Source organism: Furipterus horrens, unplaced genomic scaffold (genome assembly GCF_987537825.1).
Source record: "Furipterus horrens unplaced genomic scaffold, mFurHor1.1.pri manual_scaffold_1, whole genome shotgun sequence".
In the NCBI taxonomy this organism is placed as follows: domain Eukaryota; kingdom Metazoa; phylum Chordata; class Mammalia; order Chiroptera; family Furipteridae; genus Furipterus; species Furipterus horrens.
Window position 1 is genome coordinate 34589137 of NW_028327171.1, and position 20553 is coordinate 34609689.

The 20553-nt window shown below is 40.2% G+C and overlaps 1 protein-coding gene and 1 pseudogene across 3 annotated transcripts in view; one reads left to right on the forward strand and one right to left on the reverse strand.

Moving 5' to 3' along the window:
- PLD1 (phospholipase D1) overlaps positions 1–20553 on the reverse strand; it is a 165597-nt gene that overhangs the window by 127991 nt on the left and 17053 nt on the right. The window lies entirely within an intron of this gene.
- Positions 12352–13052, forward strand: LOC150020875 (mediator of RNA polymerase II transcription subunit 7-like; annotated as a pseudogene).

Below are 20553 nucleotides of genomic sequence, written 5' to 3' on the forward strand. Positions count from 1 at the left end.
TGTTAAAATACTTTTCTGATAGCATAACCTTTCTCCATTTCCTCTGTAGGTGACATTCCAAGCAAAGTATATGCTATCTTTTTGAGATAGGTTTTAACCAGAACTTTACATGAGTTATAATGATGTAAATGTCTTGAAAGGTAATTGATTAGTATACCTATTCCGAAAGATACAAGAGTTGCTAGAATTATACTTCTCTCCTTTTTAAAGAAAACTGGTTCTATTTCATTCCGACATTTAATAACACAAGTCGTTGCACATCAGTGCCCAGGGAAGAGGAGTTCATATAGATTTTATTTTTCATTTAAAATACTGAGGTTTAAGCCTTGAGCACTGTCATCAGAGTTGGATGAAAAATCCGTCTTGCCTGAAATAACCTCTCTGTTACAATCAAGCCCTAAAACAGGAGGGTTTTCATACCAGTAACTTCTCTACACATGTTCATTTATCACTGCAAATCACAAACAGTTACTGAACACCCATTCGTTATTCACTGTGAGAAGCAATGAGTGAATATGTAAAGATAGTAAGGCTGGTCTCTGTGATTAAGGAACGTCGTGTGTGGGTGAGGGAAATCAGCTATATAACGCCAAATTCACCCCTGGCCTCCTCCAAGGTCTTGGCCTTTCTGACAATGGCTTGTGCTGAGTGGAAGGCACTTCACTGGGTTCCCTCCTACAGGGGCTATCAAAAAGCTGGGGGGGGGGGCTCTATTGGAAATGCATAAAGATAGGCACTGGCAAACTTGAGCAGCCCCTATTGTAACTCAACAAGACTGTAAAACCTATACTGCTTTCCCTGGTAGAAAGAAATCTTGGCTGGAAATTCAAAGATGGTGGTGGAATAGAATGGTTCTGGTTTGGCCAGATGTGTATAATTAACATAACTAAGTTCTCTGTGACCTATGTAATCAACCATGTTTCTCTTTTTGTGTTGGCTCAAAGGAAGCCTGGAGCCAAATTTGTGACTACTATTAGAAAAATATAGGACTAGTCTTGTCTACATGACTTCTCTTTAACTTTCTCTCCCACTTCTAATTTATATTGTAATAACATACAGTTGCTTAGTAGGCACCTGGATTGGTGATAATCCTTTATATACATTATTATATTCCACCCTGGCTGGTTTGGCTCAGTGGATTGAGCGTCGGCCTGCGAGCTAAGTGTCGCTGGTTCGATCTTCCAGTCAGGGCACATCAGAGAAGGAAAACTCTGATTCCAAAAAACCTCCGCTGCCTTGCGGCATACCTCTTCAGGGCAAAGGCTAAGGGAGTAAACCCCGACAGAAAATCCGGAGCCGGAGTCCCTAAGGCGGTTTGACGTTGTAGTCAACACCGGCAACTCCTGCGGCCCACCTGAAACCAAGCTGTATTGACTCCGTCTTTCCCTTGGACCCTTCAGCTGCGAAGAGAGGGGGGGTCTGCTGCATGGGCAACAGCAGACCCTCCATATCACCCTGCCCAGGCTCTGTAGCTTCAGCTTCACTGGAGAGGACACTCCAGCGTCATCACAAGATGTCGATTCAACACAGGAGGAGACAGATACTGTGTCACTCCCGAGTCGGACTGCACAACCATTCTCGGCGGTGCAGATAGACTCTTAAGAAGCTACACCATCGTCTCTCGAGACGGACAGCTGCCGCCGCCGCCGACATTATTACATTGATCGTCAATAATAAATCTATGAAGGGTTGTTATTTTTACTTCGAAGATGACAAGAGTTTGACATTCCTCCTTTAGAGATAAGGAAACCAGTGCATGGAGAGCCCACGTCAATGCAACGAATACTTTGGATAATATGGCCCAGGTCACAGAGAAGAAGGGATCTGAAAATAGTTTTCTCCAACCCAAGAGCTGATGTTCTTAACCATGGTATTTATCTTCCTATATATATTTTTTGTAGATATTTAAGTGCCCCTGGAATAGATGAAAGTCAGTTTTAGTAAAATGAGTGTTCGGCCAAGGACCTAATTCAAATGGAAAGAAAAGGAAATGAATTCCGCTTGCAATTCAGCATCACAGAGTGAAGTCATTTAAACTCTCAGGGCCTGAGGAGGTTGACCCATTTTATCTCTAGGGTCCCTCTAACACTAAAAGCCTAACCCTAACCTCCCCTTACAATGTAATTAACTCAACCCTTCTCCTATCCCAAGAAATTAACCCAAGTAGCTTTAAAAAAAAATTGAGAAGCAAGTGGTAGAATGGTCTTTAACCTGGATAATTTAATCAAAGTCTGTTCTGCCTTTATTAAGGGATGTTTGCCTTGAGTCACAATTAAAATATTTATTTCCTTCCCTCTCAATTCAACAAACACTTATTAGATGCCAACCATGAGACTGGTCTTGCTTTATTTAAAATACAAGGTAATGAAAACTTTTAGAGGAAATGAGACACTTGGAGGAAATGTGAATTCATAAAGCCTCTTGGTATTTTCTATTGATTAAAAGGTCTTATGATAAGTAACTTTGCCAATGTTCTTAGCACAGCAAAGGGAAACGTGGGTTACAAATGACTTTCCCTTTAGACAGAGTGTTAATGTGAAAAATGAATGTTAAATTTAATATATACAGAGATGTCTTAAATATCTCTACACATGGTAATGGGAATAAAACACTACAGAGTCACTGGATCAAACTAAAATAAATATCTTATTTCAAATAGAGAGAAAGAAAACATAAACATGTGAAAAACTTAAAGGATGAGAAAAGAAAGAAAGGAATTGTCTTATGTATCCTCAAGTGTTTACTATGTGCTAAACACAATTTTAGCACAGTTATTTTATTTAATACTCGAGATGATCTTACCTGGTATTTATGGTTATTCTGAAAGATTTAGTTAAGTAACTTGTCCAAGGTCAGTCAACCTGTGTCAGCGTTGAGTTTATAAAGCAGATTTGTCTGGCTCTGAAATCTCATGAACTTGGTTATAGAGGTTTATAATTATGGATTTCATGTTGTAGGCTTGAATGTCTATATATTAATCTTTTATATATAAAATTTAAATTCTATAACAACATATGTTCTCTATTTTAATCACTATATCTTGGGAAAGACCCTACTAGTCCCACAGTCATTACAATTATGGAAACAACATATCCCTACAGCCTCTCTTAAATTCCTTCTTAGCCTTTTTTGTGTGTGTGTGGTTCATAACATTTTATAAGATTGTGTGTAATTTCAGTGGACCCAAAGGGTATATAGATTTGTTCACGCTTTTGTAAACACTTTATCATTTAATAAGGAAAATGAACCAAAATTACTTGTCTTTCACTTGTGTCCATGGTTGCTTTGGGTTGGCTGCTTATCCAACAGTTGCATTGCTGGTATCATTCTTAAATATCAAGCTATAAGGCCATCTATACTCCTAGTCAAATCTTCATTAATTAGCCCATGTTTTCTTTCAACTAAAATAATCTATAATGGTGGGTGAGCAGCTGTCACAGTTACAGACTCTCTTAACCAGCAGCAGGATAAGGACTTCAGTGTTTTCACTTGAGATAATGTAATTGATTTTGTTACCTCCTTATAAAATTACACTGCAGGATTATTATTTCTTTTGGTACCAAGTAGAGATGGTACCCATGCAGCAATAACAGCAGCTGTGTTTTATTTCTGTTTGCATCTGCATCCGCAAAGTAAATGGGTTGGGTTTTTTTTTTCTTTCTTTTTTTTCTTTCTGGTGTTGACTACTAGAATTAAAAATCTTTGCAGGGAACATTTAATTATCTCCAGTTATTCCATGGTGAAATCTGAGAAATCCAGAGTTTTCCTCTGATCATAATTTTCAAAACAATTGCAAAACAGAACATCAAAGGGAGCAGATACTTTTCTTTCCAGATAGCACATACATAAACATTGCCTTAGACAAAATACAATAATAATATTATCAACTATTAATATTAAAATAAATATTAGCATTAGTAAATATTGGCTGAGTATGTACTATATACCAGGCATTATATAGCAAAGTTAATTGCATGATCTCATTGAATCCTCACAACAATCTTAGAAGTTATGTCCCATTGTTACTCCCATTTTTAAGATGAGAAGCTTAGAGAAGGTGGGCAACTTGCCCACGGCTAGTCAGCTGAGAAGTGATACAGCTGGACCTACTCTGGTTGATCTGACTCCTAAGTCCAGCTACTTACGTAGCTAGAGATGAAACCAGAGGTCGCAGGAGGGTTGGACACCAGACGACTTTACTCCTTACTTTACATATGCTTAGAACAAAACAATTCAAAAAGGCACAACAATAACAAAAAAGCTCAACATTCATTCTGTCAAAATAGCTGTGATTTACTTCTTGTTTCTTTTTCTAAAATAACGTGCAAAGTCCCACCATAGTTTTTCAATGTTTTTGTGCTCACCAAGAGAAATAGATGCAATGGATTTCTAAGCCAAAAAGCACATCTTAATGTATGAATGTAAAATGTGAATTATAATGATGTCATTTAAAACCAAACTGAGTCATAAGGATTTCTTGTTTCCCGTTTTTTATTGTAATGAAATTAATTGGTGGATCCATCCGCCATCACCTCCCAAAACACATTATACAGCAATGATTTGTATAGAACTGACTTGATGCTCCCTGAAATGCAAAATTCATAAGTGTGGATTCAAGTACTAAACTTCATTTCTAGTGACACAGTAACCCTTGGATAACTATTTCTTGAGTTTAGCTGACTTTGAATAAAGTAAATGTTATTATAATATTTTACATTCCAGATTATGTATTCTGAGAAAATAACACATAGAAAAAATGACTCTTGATGTACACTTGGATCTTTGAGGGTTTTTTGTTGTTGTTGTTGTTTGTTTTAAGAACATCAATTACACAGATACCAATGGAGGCATTACTACGACCCTTGAACAGATTACAAAATGTCAGTGATGTAGGAGATGGGTCAGATGACCTAGATCTGTTCTATCCTTATTATCAGGCTAAACTGGGCAACTAACAACCTTCAGGGTTTCAGCTTCTGCTCTATGAAATGGACACAGTGTAGACTTGCTTATTATTTATATGGCTCCAAGAAATAGAAGTTTGATTTCCAAACATTATCCTCCCTCTGGGCTTCATGTCTAATCTGATCTTGACACCACCACAGCCCCACACACTCCCACTTACTGATCCTTCTTTCCTGGTTTCCTATCAAAGCCTCTATGTGACCTAACACTGCCCCTGCTATTCTCCCAAAGATGTCAGGACTGGAGATGATAGTGCTAAATAATCTGGACTCCCTGGGTCCACAGAACAGGCGTTGCAAACCATGTTCTGTCTTCTCCCTAGTTAAAACAGAAACAGACCTACAATTACATAAAGCATTTTTTAGCATGAGATCATTTCTCAGTTCTCATGATTTTGCCTAAATCCTTTGATCTCCTTGGCTGACTTTTATTCTCTACCATGGGCTTCCTTAAGTCATTTCTTTTGATATGTCCTAGGGTCAAATATCACCCTATTTGCAGTAGTAACCAGCTTATTCTATCAATAGTACATCTCAATCATAATGTTGAATTCAGGTGTTTCATATCCAGAGGCAAATCCAAGTATTAAGAGAAATGAACAACTACTTCAAATATGGGTGGATAGGAAAAAATTATGTTATTTATTAAGTGCCTTCTTTCGACCAATCTTTGAATGCACATCACTTCTAATCCTCATGACAATCTCATTTGGAATCAAGGATGTGGAGCCACAGAAGCTTCCTGAGGCTACACCACTGTGAGGAGTGGGGCTGGTCCCAGTGCATGCGCCACCCAGGGTGGCTCCGTCCCACCTGCCTCCCGGGCCTCTGCCACTGGCTCAGTGGAGATCCCCATTTCCACCACCCTTACCTCTTTTCTGAACACCACCAGTCGTTTTCCTCCTTCCTGGCTGAGGGCACGGCCTCCATGACAAAGCCCAGCAGGAGCTGCCTTGACTACAGCACCCCGGAGGCCTCTGAATTCAGAGAAAATGTTGAAACCTGACTTCCTCAGAGTTGTGTGTGAAAGGTTGGGGGGGGGGGTGTGAGGGCTTGGGGAGAACGATGGGAAATGGGGAACCAAGTCACACCACCTGTGAGAATGGGGATGTTAAAGACCTGGCAGATATATGCCTCTCTTCCCATTCCTCCTTGCCTGGCTGTGCTGAGCACACTGGTACCACACAGCCCATATGTGTGACCAAAAAATTAGCTGATATTTGTGAAGCTACAGCCAGCCAGGTAATGCACCACCTTGCATATGCCCCTGCCTCTCTTCTCTTCTCCCCTCGCTCAGGTTGTTTCCAGTAAAGCCTACCTTAGTTCAGGCTCTATTATCCAGGAAACTTTGGCTAGGATAGTGTTGGAACCAGTATGAACCACTGAACTATCCTGCCTCCTGCAGAGATCCATTTTCTTGCTAAAGTTAAAAGTAAAAATAAAAAATAAACTCACATGATACTTACTATGTTCCAGGTGTTACAGTTGAATAAGCAGCAGAGGGGAAACAAAGGCAGGACCCTCACCAGTGCAATCTAACAAAGAACTTAATAGAAAGCTAAAAGCAAAGAGACATGTCTTACCCGCTAACTCAGCAGTCCTGGGCCTTGTCTGGTAATATTGCCAGGTGTTTCAACATCACAAGAAACACTATGTTAGCACGGGAGGAAAGTCTTTGAAATTCTATGTATCCTTTCCACTATCTGGAAGGAAAACCTTTGAAATTGTGCTTTCATCCCAGGGCCAGAAAGGTGGGAGAGGGTCCACAGTGCCCAAAGGAAGAGCCCATAAAACAACTTTGGGTAACTCCCCCAACTTTAATTTACTGCCTCCCTTCATTTATGTGTTTCACAACAAGATGAACAAATAGAGTCTGCAGCAAGATAAGAATTCGGGCTAACAGATCCCCACACATACTTACATTTGGGTAGTCATGCTCCACCGCCACCAGAGAAAAGTTAGCTCCACCTTTATCCATCAATCAAAATGTAACTTCTTCATCCCCATCCCACCAACTATATAAGTCCTCAGAGCAAAGGACTTGCTCTCTTGGCTCTTGGCCCTCATGGTGCTCTTGGCCCTCTGGCCACCCTAGGGTGAGCTTGCCACCCCACTCACTAATAAATTTTGCGTGCACACTAATAGGCTCGTTGATCTGTAATTCTTTACTGCATTGGTGAGAAGAACCAGAGCTTCTCTGATAACACAGGTAGTGAACCAGGTGCTTTGCATGCATTTACTCAATCTGCTGTCACAACAGCCCTATGAAGAAAATACTCTTTTTGTCACTTTTTTATAGACAAAGAAACTGAGGACACAGGCAGCTTAAGTGACTTGCTCCAGGTCATGCAGCAACCTGATGGGATTCAACTTTGTAGTTTGCTCCTATTTTTGTCTTGGCTAACTGGACAAAGTAACTTTCACACTAAATTTCTTCATTTAAAAACTGAAGTTAAGAACTTTACAAGAGATGCATTATTATAAGAAAAACCCCACTTTCAGCATCACTAAATGTCAGAGAAAACAACACAATCTAAGCTACCTCAACCAGGTGATAAAAACTTAGCCCAAATGCTAAGGGTATTTAGGTGAGGATTCTGAGCCAATATCTAAGTAAGATTTGCTCCTGCCTCTATGAATGGCAATGCACATATAAACATTTTTATTATATTTGAGAGAAAATATGGGAGGGCCCTTCTTGATTCCAAAGTTTGTTAATAAGTTTATTAAGTATGATGAGTGAGAGACTTGTACAACTACTGGATTGACTTAAATCAATAAGGATTCCAAAGGGAAATTTCTTCTTTATTAATAAAAAGGTAATTAGTATTTCAGAAAACTGTGACTAGACTTGTAAAAATAACATCCTTCAGTTAAATGAATATTTCATTTTTTATGGTCAAGAAAAGACTATGCACTCATTGCAATCAATCTTTAGAAGAGGAAGCTAACTGCATATACTGAATTCACAAGATTCTATTCTGGTTGACAACTTATGCTAAGTAAAATGATATAAACATTTTTCTTACTAAGGGAAACAGACCACTGATGCTTCAGTGGTTGAGCAATATAAGAACAAAATAAATATTTTTCCAGAATAAATTTAATTTCTATTAAAATGACTTTAAGATCTTTGACTTTCAGTCAAGATGGTAGAGTAGGTAAGGTTCCTACTTCGCAGATTTTCACCTACCGCAGGAGGTGGGGGTGGGGGTGGAGTTTAGAACATTAATAACCCGCGATAAATGAGAGAATAGTGTATACCAGCATGCACAGAGCTGCGGAGAAATGGCCCTTGGATGGGGCAAGCCCTTCTGACCCATGTACTTTGACTCACACGGGTTTTATGTGCCATCTTGACTCTTTTTAACCACAAATTGGAGGCACTATAGCAAAAATTGCATCAGCTTAAAAAGCTCCTTAGAAGTTCAGGCAGCATCTTTATAATACAGCTTCAGAGACCAGATCTAATACCCACCATGTAGTCTAACTGTTTTTGTGATGCAATTACATTTTGAGATCATTTGGCCTACAGTCGATCTGCATGGCTCAGCAAGCTTAGGAGGGTTGTCGCTGGTTCGATCTTCCAGTCAGGGCACATCAGAGAAGGAAAACTCTGACTCCAAAAAACCTCCGCTGCCTTGCGGCATACCTCTTCAGGGGAAAGGCTAAGGGAGTAAACCCCGACAGAAAATCCGGAGCCGGAGTCCCTAAGGCGGTTTGACGTTGTAGTCAACACCGGCAACTCCTGCGGCGCACCTGAAGCCAAGCTGTATTGACTCCGTCTTTCCCTTGGACCCTTCAGCTGCGAAGAGAGGGGGTGTCTGTTGCATGGGCAACAGCAGACCCTCCATATCACCCTGCCCAGGCTCTGTAGCTTCAGCTTCACTGGAGAGGACACTCCAGCGTCATCGCAAGATGTCGATTCAACACAGGAGGAGACAGATACCGTGTCACTCCCGAGTCGGACTGCACAGCCATTCTCGGCGGTGCAGATAGACTCTTAAGAAGCTACACCATCGTCTCTCGAGACGGACGGCTGCCGACGACGACGACGGTAGAGTAGGTAAATGCTGTGCTTGTCTCCCTCCAAAACCACATCAAAATTACAACTAAACTACGGAATAACCATCAGGGAGAACTGCCTGAACTCTAGCTGAACAGAAATCCTGTAACTAAGAATATACAATAGAAGCACCCTGGCTGGTTTGGCTCAGTGGATTGAGCGTCGGCCTGCGAGCTAAGTGTCAGCTAAGTGTCGCTGGTTCGATCTTCCAGTCAGGGCACATCAGAGAAGGAAAACTCTGACTCCAAAAAACCTCCGCTGCCTTGCGGCATACCTCTTCAGGGGAAAGGCTAAGGGAGTAAACTCCGACAGAAAATCCGGAGCCGGAGTCCCTAAGGCGGTTTGACGTTGTAGTCAACACCGGCAACTCCTGCGGCGCACCTGAAACCAAGCTGTATTGACTCCGTCTTCCCCTTGGATCCTTCAGCTGCGAAGAGAGGGGGGGTCTGCTGCATGGGCAACAGCAGACCCTCCATATCACCCTGCCCAGGCTCTGTAGCTTCAGCTCCACTGGAGAGGACACTCCAGCGTCATCGCAAGATGTCGATTCAACACGGGAGGAGACAGATACCGTGTCACTCCCGAGTCAGACTGCACAGCCATTCTCGGTGGTGCAGATAGACTCTTAAGAAGCTACACCATCGTCTCTCGAGACGGACGGCTGCCGACGATGACAATAGAAGCCACATCAAGAATTGTAAAAGGGGCAGAGATGTGGAATGGGCTGGTCCCATACCCATCCGTGTATGGTGGTTAAAAACTAGGAGGGCTATCTCAACTGCCGAGGTACCCCCACTAAGGAGCAAGGGGTCCCAGCCCCATACCAGGTCTGCCAGACCAGGGTTCCAGTGACAGAAAGAGAAGTCCTTATAACTTATGGCTATGAGAAGTGATGGGGATTGTGGCTGAGTGAGACAGAGGGCTTCTGGAGACCCAGGATACCTCTTAAAGGGCCTCTGCCCAGACTTACTTGCTGTTGAACTCACTCGCTCAGAACTCCAGCACTGGGGCAGCAGCTGGAAAAGCACCTGGGACACATTGGGAGGAACAAAATTGTCCGGCATCAGGGTGAGAGATGGAAGAGCAGCTTTCCCCCACACAAAAGTATGAGCAGGCACCATATCTAAGTTTCCATCAGCCTGCCTAACACTGGTCACCCTGTCCTGGTTATTCCTTGAGAGCCTACCACATTCAACTTGCAGGCCCACCCATGCTGCTTCCAGTGGCTTTCACATATAAAGCACCTGTTTTGGCTCATGCCGTGGTCTTTCCTAAAATCGTACAAAGGTTCACAAACCCCAAACAAGCAGTAGCTAGCCTGGGTGTGTCCCCTACTTCTTGCTAAGCAACCCCAAGATTGGTACTACTGGCAGCCAGCCTCAGTTTGCAGTTTAGCCTCTCCCAGACATTTCCAAGCCCAGAACAAGTGGCAACTACCTGAAGATCACTTTGAAGCCCTTACCAAGTGGCCCCAGGGCAGGCACAGGCATCAGCTGATCTTGGCCTGCACCAGAGGCCTCAGCACACCTGGGTGGCCAGCTTTAGACCACACCAGAGTACCGCCCAACCACTTTCACAAATGACACACCCAAAGGGCAGACTCAGTAGGCACCAGAGCCCTGCAAAAAGCAAATTCTTTAGCTAAAGCTAAAGTAGGCACCGCCCCTGCACAACAACCTCCTCTATAGGTATGACCAATCCTCACAGCTAATCAGCCTCAGAGCCAATTTCCCAGATTGATATGCCAAAAATAATCAAGGTTCAATTACAGCAGAGAGAACCACAACCCACACAAGGAACACACCTGGAGCACCTACTTCAGGTGACTAAAGAGACTATACCACTGGGCCTCACAAGACAACTACTATGTAGGTTTACTCTACCAAGACTGGGAGATGTAGCAGCTCTACCTAATACATAGAAACAAACACAGTGAGACAAATAAAATGAGAAAACAAACATGTCCCAAATAAAAAAAAAAAAAAAAAAGGAACAAAACTCCAGAAAAAGAACTAAACAAAATGGAGACCAAAAAAAAATCTGCCAGATATCAAGTTCAAAACACTGGTTATAAGGATGCTCAATGAACTTAGAGAAAAGTAGATAAATTCAGTGAGAACTTCAACAAAGAAATGAGAAATATATAGTTGGAGATAGAAAACATTAAAAAAACACAGAAATGAAGACTACAATAACTAAAATAAAGATTATGTTTGAGGGAATCAATAAAGGTATTCAATAGTAGATTAGAAGATGCAGAGGACTGACCTGCAATTTGGAAGACAAAGTAGCAGAAAACACCTGATCAGAACATCAAAAATAAAAAGAATCCAAAAAATGAGTATAGTTTAAGGGACCCCTGGACAACATCAAGGGTGCAGATATTCACACCATAAGGATGCCAGAAGGAGAAGAGAGAGAGCAAGGGATTGAAAACTTATCTGATGAAATAATGATGTAAAATTTCCCTAACCTAGTAAAGGAAATAGACATACAAGTCCAGGAAGTGCAGAGTCCCAAACAAGATGGCATCAAAGAGGCCCACACCAAGACACATCATAATTAAAATGCTAAAGCTTAGAGAAAAAGAGAATCTTAAAAGTCACACGAAAAAAGCAGTTATTTACCTACAAGGGAGCTCCCATAAGACTGACAGTTGATTCCTTAACAGAAACTTTGCAGGGCAGAGGGGTTTGGCATGAAATACTCAAAGTGATAAAAAGGAAAGACCCACAACTAAGATTACTTTATCCAGCAAGGCTATCATTTACATTCAAAGGACAGGTAAAGAGCTTCTCATACAAGAAAAAGCTAAAGGAGTTCATCACCATCAAATCAATATTACAAGAACTCTTCAAGGGACTTCATTAAGAAGATGAAAAAAAGATTGAAAATACAAATAATGATATAGCAATAACTACATACCTATCGATAATTACTTTAAATGTAAGTGGATTAAATGCTCCAATCACAAGACATAGGGTGGATGAATGGGTAAGAAAACAAGATCCATACATATTATGCCTACAGGAGACCCACTTTAGATTGAAAGACACACACAGACTGAAAGTAAAGAGATGAAAAATTTTATTCTGTGCAAATGAAAACAAACAAAAAACTGGGAAAGCAATACATATTCCAGAAAAAATAGACTTTAAAAACAAAGGTTATAGCAAGAGACAAAGAAGGATCCAGCAATTCCACTTCTGGGAATTTATCTGAAGAAACTCAAAATACTAATTCAGAAAGACAGGGATTTTGCCTACAGTGGGGAGAGTGGTTACCAGGTAAACCCAGAGCTGAGATTCCTGATCTTCCACAATGGGTGAGCCACAGCAAGTGAGTGCCCTTCCACCACCTCCAAAGCAGTACATCAGTGAGAATACAGATAAATATATTCAGGAAGGCCTAGCTCCCAAGCCCCCACCTCCAATACAAGAAAGTTATATGATGTTTGGCTACCAGTCCAGTGTGATGATCTTATTATCTGACCTTTAGAAAGCCAGGGCATCAAAGGGCTTCATCCTCTGCAGTTTGATCACAAGAAAGAACTGAGAAAACTCAGTATGTCTATCCTTACTAATTTCTTTGACCTTTTAGATATCTTGATAAGGAGCCCTGGAAGTATAAAATGAGAAGAGAAACTAGAATACCTTAAGCTGCTTTTTGTACATGTGAATCATCTCTTAAATGAATACTGACCCCACCAAGCAAGAGAGACCCTGAGGGTCATGATGGAGGTGCAGAAATGTCAACACCCTGAAACAGCTGATAGGTCTCAAAAGCATCTGGAAGGAGTCATTGAAATGATTTAAAATTGCTGGGCTTCATTGCATGATGATTTGCACCATTCAGAAGTAGGGGTGAGAGTAAAAACTGAACCAATGGATGCTGATGATAGCAGCAATTGTACTGGACAGAATGAACAACAAAGAGAAAATTCAGGTCATTGGAAAGACCAGATGATAGAGGAAGATGCTGCCTTGTATGTTCTAATTGATGAAAAGCATGAAAGACTGTGAAGGATTTTTTTTTTTTCCCTTTCAGTTAATAGCATCATAAGATAGTTAACTTGCTCTTGGAGAGTCTTAAAAGAGATATAACTAGGAGTTATGTAAACAGCTTCACTCTCCAACTTTATCAATTATGAGATGTCATAGGCAGTAACTTCGCTTTATGGCAAGCATAGGCAAATGAGTATGACTAAAGAGTAATCAACTTAAAAAGCAAAGTGCTGCTGTTGTATGGAATCCTCCTATTTCTGGAGGTGCGGTAAACACTGAAGATAATCCTCACTAATAGCAAACTTTGATCCCTGAAAAGTCAATTTGTCATTTGCTTTAAGAATGGTAGATCGTCGTCGTCGGCAGCCGTCCGTCTCGAGAGACGATGGTGTAGCTTCTTAAGAGTCTATCTGCACCGCCAAGAATGGTTGTGCAGTCCGACTCAGGAGTGACACGGTATCTGTCTCCTCCCGTGTTGAATCGACATCTTACGATGACGCTGGAGTGTCCTCTCCAGTGAAGCTGAAGCTACAGAGCCTGGGCAGGGTGATATGGAGGGTCTGCTGTTGCCCATGCAGCACACCCCCCCTCTCTTCGCAGCTGAAGGGTCCAAGGGAAAGACGGAGTCAATACAGCTTGGCTTCTGGTGCGCCGCAGGAGTTGCCGGTGTTGACTACAACGTCAAACCGCCTTAGGGACTCCGGCTCCGGATTTTCTGTCGGGGTTTACTCCCTTAGCCTTTCCCCTGAAGAGGTATGCTGCAAGGCAGCGGAGGTTTTTTGGAGTCAGAGTTTTCCTTCTCTGATGTGCCCTGACTGGAAGATCGAACCAGCGACACTTAGCTCACAGGCCGACGCTCAATCCACTGAGCCAAACCAGCCAGGGCATAAGAATGGTAGATAAATAAGAGATATCAACTATATATAAAAAAAAGACATATATACTCCTATGTTCATTGCAGTATTATTTACAAGAACCATGATATGGAAGCAACCTAAGTGTCAACTGATAGATAAATGAATAAAGAAGAGGTGGTACATGTGGACATGGGATATTACTCGGCCATAAAAAAGAATGAAATCTTGCCATCTGTGACAACATGTGTGGACCGAAAGGATATTATGCTAAGTGAAGTAAATCAGACAGAGAGACACATATATTGAATACCATACAATTTCACTTACATGTGAAATATTTTTTTTAAAAAAGGAACAAAACAAAAACAAACTCATAGACTGATTGCCAGCTGGGAGAGGGTTTGGGGGACTGGGTGAAAAAGATGAAGGGAATAAGATGTACAAATTGCTAGCTACAAAAACAATCACAGGGATGTAAAGTACAACATAGGGAATCCAGTCAATAATATTGTAATAACTATATGGTATCAGATGGTACTAGCCTTATTGGGGTGATCACTTCATAAGTCATATAAATATCTAATCATACTATATTGTACACCTGAAACTAATATAATGTTGTATGTTAACTGTAATTGAAAAATAAAAAAATTTTTTTTAAATGACTGAAAAAATTTTCTTTCACTGTCTCTGAATACTAAATAAAGACCTTTTTATTGAACACAACGTTGCTTTTGAACAAAAACATGTTGATCAGAAAGCTAGAGTTACTAATTCAAGGGTTTTAATATAATCATTTCTACTATTATTGACTTTTTCTTAATACTGAACTTCTCATCCTCTAGTGTTGGTCCCATTTAGCTAGAAGAACATAAGTTCCCTCATATGGACTCCATTAAACATTAATCTTTCCAACTGTTTAAATTCTGATCCTTTTTTTTTTTTACTTCCCTCCAAAGGAATGAGCAAACAATCTCCATCAGAGTGAGTTTAATTAGCATAAAGTGTTTTCAATGATAATCCACAAATTTCACCTATGAGAAGAATGAAACCGGCAAACACATGTGCAAACTCCTCGAGATATTCTCCAGTGCTAATGAGTTCTCCAATTTTGTCACAACTGCGAGTAAACATAGCAAAGTCTCAACTTTTTGGCTACATATATACTTAAAAAAATGTTTAAGGTAGCAGAGACCATGGAAGGTATGTAATTTTGAGTCAGACAGCTTGAATTATGACTTCCTATCCTGAAACAAGTTATTTACGACTCTTAAGTCTCAGCTTCCTAATGTGTAAAATCAAGGTAACACTATTAAAAAAAGGAATTGTAACAATTAAATGGTATAAAGTGAGTGGCTTAGAGCTTGGGCAATAGTAGATGCTGAAATAACATTGGTTGTTCCTATTACCTCAGCTATTCTAAGAGCTACATACCTAAGCCCAGCGTTCACATATCCGTACTATAACTCAGTGCCCTCCTGACTGCAGGAATTCATAGCCAGAGTGGTATTCTGAGGATGGTCTGATGTTGCCTATGATAGAAAACACTGCTACAAACATCTAGAAACAAAATGAATTAAGCTAATGTAGGTGCTCCCTTTCCCACTACAAATACAGAACTTCTGAATAAATTGTAATCATTTTAAGAAAATATTTAGTGAGATAAAAGCAGAGAGAGCAGCAACAAAAACAATAATGAAGGAATGCTTTCAGTTTCCAAGAATGAAGAAACAAATTAAAGTCAGATGGATATACTGGAACTGAAGCTGAAGAGGCGCAAAGGATTTGATCTTGGATAAAGGGTCTGGTATTAATTTTCTGTCCCCACATGACTGTTACGACACATGACCTCAGGATTGTGGGAGGCAGGGGTCTGGAAGTGAAACTCCTACAAAAAACCTATAGCCTGCAAGAGCTATACTATCTGTACAAAAGGTGCTAGAAGAAATATACCCAGCAACCCTTGGGGGAAAAACTGGATGCAATTGCAGTAACTACAAAATTAAAAATTATATAAAAATTATCCAGGGTCACAACTTCTGACTTTCAGTAATCGATGAGGTAATGCTCAAGGATAACAGCTATAAATTCTGAACAAAATATTAAAAAAAAAAAAAAAAAAGCTGTCAGAAGAACAATAAAAAACAAGCAGAAAGAAATGTCACTGTTTCTGTCTAAGGGCAGACCCAATCCATGCCAAGTTGGGTGACTAAAACTCAGAGAGAAAATCCATAATCTTACTGGCTTGAAGAAACACAGAACTGGTTTCATGACAATCACAACAGCTGAAAAGTGAAGTGGGCAATCCTGGAAAAAAGAAAGCCACACAGGGGGAGCATCAAATTGTGCACAGATAACCCTTAAATCATGCAGGCAAGAGGCGCACACTCCAAGGCAACTCTGATAGCCCTGAAATGACGGCAACAGAGCTTTCTCCTGCTGTCCACCACAGGAAGTGTAAAGTCTGTAGTATGAGTCCAGCCAAGTTAACTGCTGACTAAAAAAAACACACACAAACAAAAAACTCTTGAAAGGAACATAACTGAATCCAGAGTTTCTACAAATATATAAAGTCTGTCCAGAAAGTATCCAGCCATGTAACTATGAAACATAGAGACATTTATTGAAGAAAATACAAGATACAAGAAACATTATACATAAGAGAATGACACCTCAGTTCCCTGCGAAGTAGGCACCTTGGGACCTCACACAATTCTCCCAATTGCCATCAGCTGCCCCGTCGTATTTTCCTGAACCTCATTAACTTTCTGAAATCTCTTCCCCTTCAAAGCTGGTTTTACTTTCGGGAAAAGCCAGAAGTCACAGGCCTCCAAATCTGGGCTGTAGTGAGGCTGAGTTGCCTGCATGATTTGATATTTTGCCAAAAAATTCTGCAGAGATGTAATGCATAGGCTGGCGTGTTGTCATGATGAAGCTGCCAATCACAGTTGCCTATAGCTGTAGCCTTCTGAATCATCCATATAGTTTCCATGGAGGAATGTTCAAGTTTAATGCAAAACTTGATTCAGATTCATTGCTCTACTCGCTCAGTCATTTTGAATGTGAGAGCCACACAGGACACATGCTTGCTCAATGATGACTACCACCCCTACTGACTAGTACAGTGAAGTTGCCATTGTTTATACATGTGCATTCCAGTCCACTCTCCTTGGCTGCCAGGCTACATCAACGTCATGCAAACCGTTATCATTAAATTAACAATGGCCAGACTTTTTCCAGACAGACCTCTTATTAGTCACAACATCACCTAAACTTACTAAACATAGAAGAAACAGAAACATGTGATGCATTCTGAAGAAAAATAAATATTAGTGGAGACCCATCTTGAGACACTGAAAGGATCTGATAAGGATTTGAAAGCAACTATCATAACATGTTCAAGGGTATAAAGAAAAATGTTTTCTATGAATAAACAAATAGAAAATCTCAGCAGAAAAAGGAAAATTTTTCATTAGGTGGGTTAGCATCAAAATGGCAATGACCGAAAGAGCCAGTGAACTTGAAGACAGATCAATAGAAATTATCCAATCTGAAGAACAAATGGGAGAAAGATTTCTAAAAACTGAACAGAGCCTCAGTGACCTATGCAGCAATATCAGAAGATGTAACATACAAGTCATCTGAGTTACAGAAGGACAAGGCTATGGAGAAAATAAGGCAGGAAGGAAACCTTAGAAGAAATAATGGCCAAAAGTTTATCAAGTTGGTGAATTTACAAATTGAAGAAGTTTGGTAAATCCTAAGCAGGAATAAATACAGGTAAAATTACACATAGGCATGTTAAAGTCAAGCTGCTGAAGTATAAAGAGAAAAATATTTAAATTAACCAGACAAAAATGACATTACATTTAGGAGAACCATCCAAATGACCATTAAACTCTCATCAGAAACAAAGGCCATAAAACAGTGAAACAACATCCTGAAGCTCGACAAATATGAAAGTGAAATGAATATATGTTGGTTCCCCCATACTAAGACTAATTCAAATTTGATTCCCCTTATTGTCAACAGTGGCATACACAAATGTTAACCAAACCTGGGGATTAGTACATCAGGAGAAAGATAAAGTTAAATGAGCCCATACTGGAAATGAAAGTAAGCATGGCCTCTTTTGAGACAACTAAGTTAACTTCCCAAGTAGGGCCTTGATGCTCTTGTCTATAAAGTTGGGGTTTCCATCACTAATGGCAATGATGCCCAGGTAATGGAAAAATAGTCATAAAACTAAAGTATATTTACTTTAGCCTTCTCAGGAAAGCTATTAAAATTGCTTCAATTAAACTTTTAAAACAAGAGGCACTTAATATATTCATTGGAAAACTTCCCCTGCCTAGCACTGTGTAATCTAACATTTTAAGTTAGGAAGTCCCTTTCCTTAGTCTAAGCATCCAAGAATTTAAAATATAATGAAGCTAATTTCACAAATTCCTCAAAATACAGAAGTACAGATAATTAAAAATATTATTAAAATTATAACTAACAGCATTTTGCTTCTTTACCACATTCACCTATACTTGATCTCATTTGACCTTCAGAATACTCTATAGAGAAGGTATTATTGTTATTTCCACTGCAGAAGTGAGTAAACTGAGGCACGAAGAGAAGAGGAGAACGGTCCTATGTTAGGTCATTCGGCTCTGGTGTGCAATGGAGTCAGAGCTCAAACTCAAATCCTATTGAAATGAAGGAGAACAGGCATCTCAGACTGAAAACAGATACATAGGATTAACTTAGTTAATATATAAAATGTTAAAAATAATACCTGGTCCAAAGTAAGTGCTGTGTACATGTTAGCTGTGATTATTACACACCAGCCCTCTTACTTTTAAAAAGCCAAAGTGAATAATGAAGCCAACAAGTTTCAAGACTCTAAGAAATACTTGTGAGACCATTGCTCTAGTTAAATTCTACTGGTAGTAGCAGTTTTCAATAAATCATTTGGAAAAACAGTATTTTTTTTATTTCCCTAAGCAAAATAGGTACAAATTTCCTTCACTTTCAACAGACAACCTTCTTTAATTTCTTCTTTGTACTTAAATTAGTTTTTTTCATACTTCTTGATTTAAGACTCATATGTTTCTCCCTAGACCTATTGTAATATTCATGCTACTGACAAAAATATTTATACTATGAACTTACCATTCCTCTTTTCATAGGAAATTCTTACTAACTTTATAATAAATCATAGTACTATAGAAAATGACAACCAACCACCTTCATATTATTTCCAAGATTTCACACTCAGTGGTTCACTCTTTTAACAGCAGAATCCATAGAGTCACTACTACATAGATATGTGGCTGGAAAGGATACCTGTGAAAATGCTGTTCCTTGGCTGAAAAACCTATAAAGTTGGCCCCTTTAAGCCTCCCTTCGGACACACACACACACACACACACAGATGGCTACACCTAGCCCAAGCACACTATTATAGCATTCAAGGCACTTTCTAATCAGGCTTCAAAATGCCTTCATCATAAGCTCAACCTCCTACTGGAGTTCTACTCATTGGCTATGCTCTGGCCACAGTAGTCCTGGGGATCGAGTCTGACTCTGGTCAGGCCTTAGATCCAAATTCCAATCTACAGGAAATACAGGGGACAGAGGGACATGTTGAACTGCACCATCAGGATGCAATTAGCAAAACCCAAACCATGGGCAACTTTACAGGGAAAATGACCTGGGTCCTTCAACAGAAAAATTATAAGGACAAGAAAAGGATACAAGAAACCTGTAGATTAAAAGTGGCTCAAAATATATATCAAGTAAGAAAATGATAAAACAGGCAAGATTAAACTCTAGTGTCTAGGGATGCACACTCAGGTGACAAAACTATGACGAAGCACAAGGGTAGCGATGATTGTGGGGATCAGGAGGTTGGCATTGAGAAAGGGCATGCGGGAATGGCTTCTGGAGTGGCTGGCACAAGTCTGTTGCTTGACCTGAGTAGAGTTTACATGAGTGTTCCACTTACCATTATGCACTAAGCTGTACATTTGACCTGGTCTTCCCCTGACCCACACATCTTCTCCCATTAAACACCCCCACCTCCACTTCTCCGCCTGATGAGACTTCCCACACTCCCTCTTACTAAAACTTTCCTGGCTTTCCTCTACCCATCCCCCAAAGGCAGAGGTAGCATCTCTCTTGACTAAGTTTCACAGCATTTGTCTTCTAAGTCTTTGGTGACACTTGTATCTCAGGTTTGGGGGCATGCCTCATGTCCTCTGTGATACTGTAAACTTGAGGACTGGAAGCTGGGTCATCCCCACAGATATACACAGTAAGCAATCAAAACTCTTTGCTATATAAAAAAATACTAGTCAATTAAAAATTAGGTGAGAACTTCTATTGCACTAGGTGTACTCTGTTACAAGACCCCTATCTTCAGGCCCCACCCAATCCATCCCTATTTATTCCTTTGGCTTATCTATAACCAAGGTACAGACACTGGATACCCACCTGGGTTAAGAACATGGGTTCTTAATCCTGGCTCTGCCTCTTATTAGTCTTATAACTAGTTAACTTCTTGCCTTAGTTACATTACTCTGGCCTCTGAGCCTCAGTTCTCTCATCTGTAAAATGAAGCTAATCTTACCTACTAGGATGGTAGAATATTGCATGTAAAGTACCTAACCCTG